Here is a 7,452-nt window from a genome sequence, read left to right as displayed (position 1 = left end):
GGTATTAGTTTCGACCTGACAATTTTTGTTTTTGTTTCGGTTTTAAATTTTCCAGTTCCGTGCACCTCTAAAAATAACCAAACTGATTTTATCACGCTGACTTGAGTGTTCACAATCTGTGAGCGAAATTAATTTTCCCAAACTACTTGGAAAAGTGAACCTACCCTTGCGCTAGTACACAAGCAGGCTTATTGGTGATCTCGGCGGCATCACCAGAATCACTTTTACTAAACGAGTGGCGGCTTCCCTGCTCTACATGTAGTCCTGCTTGCCCGAAGCAAGGCTAAATGTAGCCTGCTTGTTAATGTGCCCTAGTGGTTTCAGTATGGCAGGTGAACCGCATGTCTCGAGCGATGGGAATTCCACACCCCTGGTGTATGCCCACCTTTTTTTATTTAATTTTTTTTTCCCCCCACTTCTACAGTGTCTATGTATATTTACCAGTTTTTAGTGTGTAATTTTCTTTGAAACATGCTAATGCCAGGAAACTAAAGTCGCTTTTTCAGGTTTCATATGACCCTGGTATGACATGTAACGAAGATGTTTATTGGAATGGGGATTCTGATGTTCCTGTTCTCTTGCAGATGTGATTCTGGATCCTCTATTTCTATCTTGCTTAGATTGTTTTAGTCTTCTCTTAATTCACAAGTGAACACTGTATGACATCTTGTTTTTTTCTTGGCAGCCTGGCACATGGAATTATTTTCATTTTTCCCAAACGACTAGACTGATGTTTTTTCTGTTTCTAACAGTGGTTTTGTTATAGCTTATTAGAACCCAAAAATGCTCTATAGGAATGCCTGTAACTTGAAATCCAAACAGACAATTTACTTGCTTTTCTGAACCAAATAACAGATTTTCAGCTGCATTAACAAAAAAGATTTCTGTAATAAACAATTATCATAAAAACATAAGCTAAAGAACGTTTACCATTAGTACACTGGACAAATCTGACTATAGAGAATTGTAAGCAGTAATGGCCATTTGCATCATGTTATTAATTTTATTTATACATGCATAGACATCTCTGGCATTTAAGTCATACCAAACCTAACGCAAGTGTTTCAGCAGAACAAGCTAATGAACTGTAACGCTGCTGTGGTGCTCATAACGTTCGGCTTTTATTTTATAGAGATGAGCAAAAATGACAAGGCACTGATCTTGCGCGGTGGATTCAAAAATGTATTGTATGGAGTATAAAATATGCTCACAAGCCAAACTATTTTGTTTTGCAGTTGCCCTGCAGACATCCTCTGTTTGTAAGCAGTGGGGTTAACTGCCAAATAGTATTTGGGTGCTGGAGACCTTATTTAACCTCCTTAATGTTGAAGGTATAACAGAGCTTGCTGTTTTACTTTTAAAGTATTTATTTAATTTTGTGACAGGAGGGTTATACTGCTGTCTACAGGAGATGGGAGACTAGTAAACGCAGCTAATGGCAAAATGTAACCTCTCCCACCATGCTCCAGTTTTATGCTAGTCTTCGGAGGATAGATGTCTTCTCTTTCTGAGCAGAAAAGCTATCCCTTTTCACTAGACCTTTTTTTTTTTTTTCACACTTATTGCAGAGCCAGAGAGCTAATCTATTGCAGTTTGTAGTCTGAGACTACCCTTATGCCACCATGCTGAAGATGCAGGTTGGCCTGTAATGTGCCAAGTACGCTGTGCTCTGCTTGGACCAATCAAGACTCATTGTAAGCCACAGAGCACTTCACAAATCCAGTACTGCGTTACATCCACTGGTGGAACCTTGTCTCTGAAGACTGGGTTCCAGTTGGGGCATGTCACCTGGGTTCTGCTTTGGCACTCTCCCGCGTGACTTTCTCTGGCTGCTCTCCCAGAGGGGTTAATGCTCTTACCCCCAGCCACAACACTCCATATGTCACAGGGCATGGACAGAAAGTGGTTCCCTGTGAATCTCTTTTCTATGTGCTGTGCCTACTAGGTTGCACATGTTTTTTGGCCTTTACCGCTCTCCACCTGAAGCATACGCCTCTAGAAACCTGCTACGGGGTCCCTGCTGCCTCAGTGACAAGGTCACTAATAACCATATAACCCCCAATGCTCCTGAAGCTGGTTGAGTATCCCGGCTGAGAATAACTGAGTGTAACCAATTCTTTCTGGACAAGTTTGTGCTTAAACATCAGTCTACTGACACTAATTCTACGCTTAAGGATACTATTCCGCTACTTACTAATGTAGCACAGGCTTGCCTAGAGCTTCCTGCATCCAAATTCTCTAAGGCCTGGTTCACACCTGGGCGTTTTACAGCGCGTTCCTATGCTCTGTAAAACGCTCAACATGTGAAAACCAATGATTGCCTATGGGCATGGTTCCCACCTGGGCGTTTTACAGTTGGGGTGTATTTGCCGCGCGTATCCATTGGGATACAACCAGGTAGCCCTTGGAAACGTGTGTTTGTCGCGCATTTTTTTACCGGGAATCGCTGTAAAAACGTGCATGTTTGATACGCCTAGGTGTACCCAGCCTAAAGTTATTTGCCTGGGCTCCCTCAAATGCCCCATGTCTGCCAAAGCACACATGCTAGTGAAACCTGCTTTGCATAGTGACTGGCCTAATCAGAGAAGTTATTCATTCCTCCCAAGTGTTTTGCCCAGCAATGCCACATGGCCATTTCCCGTCTTAACAAAACTTACTGTTGAGGACATTTCTATGTTTAGAGAGCAGGTGGACTAGACTAGAAGCCCTTTCCCAGACCTTATTCTTCCTAGCAGACCCTCTTCCACAATCCAGTTTTTGCTCTTCTTTTTTTTTCCCCCTCCCAGAGAAATTTCTGACTCCATTTTCAGGTTCAAATTCTGCAGTCAGTTGGCCCAATCATCTGGGGCTGTTTTTGTATGCTCAGTACTAGTCTAGACTATTGTAGCTCAACTTTCTGGCTGAATGGGACAATAATTCAGTCACTGGACAGTTTCATGCATCTGACACAGGACCATGCTGTTCCTTGCCTGGGGCTTGCAAACCCAGCCCTGGAATTGGGACAATCCTTCAGTCTGCCGGTCTGAAACATTCTCACAATGGACCCCAGCTTGACAGGCTGTAAACTCTTTACGTGCAGAAGACTTGTCTGCTGTAAAAAGCTTGTTGTCCATTATGCTGAAGCTTTGAATGATTTAGTTATCCCTTCAGCACTGGACCTCTCCATTGCTTGGTCATCTGGCCTGGTTTCAGTCGGACAGTACCACAGTGATGACAGGCATCAACCATCTGGGAGCAACCAGAAGTCTTGCAGCTTGGAGAGGCCCACCAGGTTCTGGTGTGGGCAGGCCTTCACATTCCAGGCATGCAAATTTTGCACATGTTCCTTTGTCAGAAGTGGAGCAAAGCCACACATAACCTCTTGGCTTCCAGGTTCAACAATATTACAACATAAAATCATGAGGGTAATAGACACGGAATTAGACACTACAACATTACAGGAGGACCTGGATAAAATAGTGGAGTAGGCAACTACATGGCAGATGAGGTTTAATGTCAATAAATGTAAAGTAATGTATCTTGGGGTTAAAAATAGGCAAGCTGGATACACATTAATGGGAATTCCACTAGGGAAGTGAGAAATGGAAAAAGATTTGGGGGTCGTAGTAGACCACAGATTGAATAACAGTACGCAATGCCAGGCTGCTGCGAGCAGAGTACTGTCATGTATTAAAAAGGGAATGCACTGTGGAGACAAGTCTATAATTTTGCCACTTTACAGATCACTGGTTCGACCACATCTGGAGGTGGCGGTTCAGTTTTGGTCACCAGTCCACAGAAAGGATACCCTTGAGCTGGAAAGAGTCCAGAGAAGGGCAACCAAACTCATTAAGGGGATGGAGGACCTGAGTTATGAGACAAGGCTACTAAATTTAAACATGTTCACGCTGGAAATAAGGAGATTAAGGGGGGATATGATTCTGATGTACAAGATGTTCAACGGGGATAGCAACATCGGCAATAAACTTTTTACGGTGGACTCCAAAACAAAGACCAGAAGCCACCACCTAAAATTGTTGGAGAAAATAATTCAGCACAAGAGGGTTCTTCTAAGTTATAGCGGTTAGGGTCCGGAACTCGCTGCCACATGCATTTATTTCAGCTGTGAGTGTGGAATCGTTCAACGTTTGGACAATTTCCTCAGGGACTGTAACATACAGGGGTACAGGTACACAAGAATAAGATCACACATGAACTCATACACATGTAGATGCACATGCATACACGCAATAGGTTGGACTTGATGGACCTGTGTCTTCAACCTCAAATACTATGTTAAAAGAAAAATGGTGGCGTGGAGAAGGTTTAGGATGTCTGGTTTTATTGTCCCCTACCCCTCGTCAGGGAGGCACATGCAATCTCTCAAGTCGGGTGTTGCATAGAAAAATAAACGCCTGTACAGAAATTATAGCTTCCCCCATGGTATTAAATATATCTGGGGCTGGGCAGTCATTTCTGTTGAGACCAGGCCTACTTAATCTATTAGATCCTAGGAACACTGGTGTTTAACCTTCCATAATTTATCTGTAAGGTGTGTTTACAGATATTTGGGAGCAATTTGTAAAAGTTGGGGGGGAATAGTGGAATAAGTTAAGTATTTCATGTTGTCATTCTTTAGGGCCAGGCAATCAAGTAGTTCCTGCAGTGGGGAGATTGACCCATTACACGGGTAAAACACCTTTGTTTCCCCTTTTTAAGTTAAGCTTTAAATACTGACAAAAACCTAAATGGAAAGCTCCACTTGATGAAAAAAGTAATCTAAACTATTTAATTGCTAAACCCTATTGTGATTTGACTGTTAATGACCATCACTTCTATCTGCAGCTGCTGTTATATTCTAAAACTGGAATGTTGCTTCCTTGCAATATAGCAAACTGAAGAAGTTCTTACATTGTTGGTGTACAGAATGCCTCCATGAGTATAATTTCCTGTAGGTGTGATTTGGCTCGCTGCTTTTTCCCCAAATGTCTGCTTTCAAGCTGCAATACAGTTTTATTTTTAGTGACTTGATAGGGCTGGCCCTCTTCTAAAGGGGTGCAAACTGCAGATTTTGTCATCGCAGCACTGATGGTGCACCACAATGTTAGAATGAAGGCAGACACTGCCATTTAGAAAGTCAGTTTGAAAAAGGATAAAGTGATATGGCAATTTCTCAACAGATATTGGATGTATCTGCAAATACGGTTTACTAAAATCACGGCAATGTGTGTAGTTTACCTACAGGGGATTGATTTTTTTTTAATTTTTTTTCCATTTCATGAAAACTAATTACACCAACAATTGCCTAGCTCAAGGAAAAAAAAAAAGCTTACAATCCTAAGGTCCCTATTGGACACGCTGGCTGGTTTAGACAGGAGCCAGTTAACCTATCAGCATGTCTTTGGAGTGTGGGAGCAAACTGGAGAACTTGCTGGAAACCCACACAAGCACATGGAGAAAATGCAAAATCTTATATCATGGCAATTATTTTCCACAGTTCCCCCAAACTATGAAGATCTGGTGAGCGTGCCTAAAAGTGTGACCTTTCCAGACATGAGCATATCATTAAGTTTTAGCCCTGACTGGGTGTACCTTAAAGGAGAATTATGAGGTGAGTGATTTTTATAATCTGAGCTGACCTGTGACAGTGAAACGGTCCCAGTTCAGCTCAGTAGATGGGAAGTGAGCGAACACACTGTCACTCACAGCGCCCTGCAGGGATTCCCCCCTCCCCTCCTTGCTCCGATCCTCCAGCACTGACTGGCGGAACGGACGGGGTTGGGGCTGGTACAGCTGGCACTGCCTCTAGATGGGCAGTGCCAGCTGTCACTCACGCAGCTGGGCGGATCCAGACATAATTGTCGGGATCCGTTCCGGCGTCTCAGTATTCAGCAAGCTACAGCTCGCGGTATACTGAGCTTAGGGTAATGGGAAGACGCTAGTTTGTGTCCTCCCGGTACCCTTAGGAGAACTATGGAGAAAAGCCTTTACCCAATAGTTCTCCTTTTAAGGAAGACAATTTGAATTTCTGCTGAGCAAAAAACTGATGGCTGCATGAACCATGGTTTTTTCTTACTGATTGGTGACCTGGCATTTTCCAGTAACTGATCATTGCCATCACAATTGTTTTCTGTGCCCCATAAAATCCTAATGCGAATTATGTTTGGTGCAAAGACCTGATTGGAGTGTACGCTTTGTGTACACTAAATAAAGTTTAAAATAAATGGTGTAATGTGCTGAAAGTGTCGCACTGCCCCCCGCTGCACCTTACTCAGCAATTTAGCGTGCTGAATAGTGTAAATGAGCCCTCAGCTTTGTGATCACAGCCCCCAGGCAAGACATTCCGAAGGCCTGTTAATCTACAAATCCTTATTTCCTGAATTCATTAGTGTTAATTGGGCAATGATCTGTGGGACATTTCCAGCTATCAACCATTTCATGCCCAAATTCAGTCATCTGTGAGCTACGTGAATCTGATTTTACTCCAAATTTCATCTGCTTGACTAGTGATTTAATACTTACCAGGCGCTCCTTCCATCCCACCTGACTTTTTTTTTTTTTTTTTTTCCTGTTGTTTTAGTGCCCATTCAGACCTTAGTGTCCTGGTGCATTGTTAATGAACATTTTTAATGTGTTCACTCCCTGTGCATGAAGGCAGCCCATTCAAATGTCTGAGCTGGCAATGCACCAAAACGTTCAAAAAAGTAAATTCAGCGACTGTAGTGTTACTGTGTGTTGTACTGCACCACACACTGTAGTGTTACTGTATTGTACTTCAATGCATATGCATTGCCTTTGTGTTTTTTTGAGGTGCAATTCAAAGGTGAATCTGTGGGAAACACTATCATTGCCTTGCCAGCAAGATGGGTGAATTGAATGTTTGTTTGTTTTTTTTGGCTGACCCTTAAACCAATAAATATTTTAAAAAAAATTGAAAGGTATGAAGACTGCTTAGAAGTGCCAGCGCATATGTTCAGTAGCTTTTGAGTACCCCACCTCTGCTCAAGGGCAGGTTTCCACCATTTTCTGGACCAGATCTGAACGCAGTGCATTGTGTTGCTGCGTTTTTACCGCAATTTAAATGGTCATACAGGTGCATTTCAGTGCGTTTGTGTTTTTGATGTGTTCCAATGCATTCCAGACGAGACTAGCAGTATTTTTCTGGCCTGGAACGGACTGCGCTGGTGTGAACAGAGGCCAAAAATAGCATGGGGATACATTAAGGATGCATTTTGGGTCCAGAAACGGTCTGGAGATGATTTGGACAATGGTGTAAATGGGCCCTGAATGCCAAATCTTTCTTAGCTTGGCAGTCAGAGCTGTCCAAGCTGGGTAGCAGGACTGTGTTTGTGGGAGAGGCGCTTCAGGCACTGAAGGGATGATGATGATAGCAGTCTGGTAATCACGAGAATAGCTGCCTAGGATTCTTATTGCCAGATTGTGTCCCCCCAAAAAACCCCATAGCCTCCTTCA

The 7,452-nt window shown here is 42.9% G+C and overlaps 1 protein-coding gene across 1 annotated transcript in view; it reads left to right on the top strand.

Moving 5' to 3' along the window:
- The window catches only part of UBE2D3 (ubiquitin conjugating enzyme E2 D3), a 41,330-nt gene that overhangs the window by 16,624 nt on the left and 17,254 nt on the right, over positions 1–7,452 (top strand). The gene's annotated exons all lie outside the window — the stretch shown is intronic.

This window comes from Nanorana parkeri, unplaced genomic scaffold, assembly GCF_000935625.1.
Source record: "Nanorana parkeri isolate BGI_ZX_2015 unplaced genomic scaffold, ASM93562v1 scaffold372, whole genome shotgun sequence".
Taxonomy (NCBI): domain Eukaryota; kingdom Metazoa; phylum Chordata; class Amphibia; order Anura; family Dicroglossidae; genus Nanorana; species Nanorana parkeri.
This window is presented reverse-complemented; position numbering and strand designations above follow the sequence as displayed.